Here is a 523-nt window from a genome sequence, read left to right as displayed (position 1 = left end):
GGGGTGGTTCGGCAGCGGCAAGACCTGGCCAGCTCCGTCCGAGATGCAGGGGAGGCTGGGGAGGAGAGGTGTGGAGACCCACTTCTCTCCCAGGATGTGTTTGGAGGCTGATGGCATCTTGGAAAGGGGAGCTTGTTGCCCAAGAGGGCTGCTGTGGTATCTAAAATATGGGCTTCCTTCCTTCTGGGAAGGAGGGTTGAGAAAGAGGCCTCCCCACCCCTGCTGTCTGCTAAGCTGATTTCTGTTAAAACTCTGCTTCTCAGCCTGACCCAAAAGGCCTTGGGCACAGTACTGAGCCTTTCTCCAGCCTGCGCAGAGGCGGGGGTCTCAGAGACTTCAGATCTGTATTCAGATGGAGGCAGACCAGGCAGGATCTCCCACCTGCTCAGTGCCCACAGCCCCAGGCCCCTTTCAGCAGGGGTCTTTGTTTCTTCCCCTGTGGCCCTTAGGATGCTGGAAGAGCCCCTAGAAGGAGGGCAGAGCCCTGGGGCGTGGACGCTCCCCCCCCCCCCCCCCCCCCCCC

The sequence above is a fragment of the Ursus maritimus genome, unplaced genomic scaffold (genome assembly GCF_017311325.1).
Source record: "Ursus maritimus isolate PB19 unplaced genomic scaffold, ASM1731132v1 scaffold_24, whole genome shotgun sequence".
Classification (NCBI taxonomy): Eukaryota; Metazoa; Chordata; class Mammalia; order Carnivora; family Ursidae; genus Ursus; species Ursus maritimus.
Note: the sequence above shows the minus strand (reverse complement) of the source record.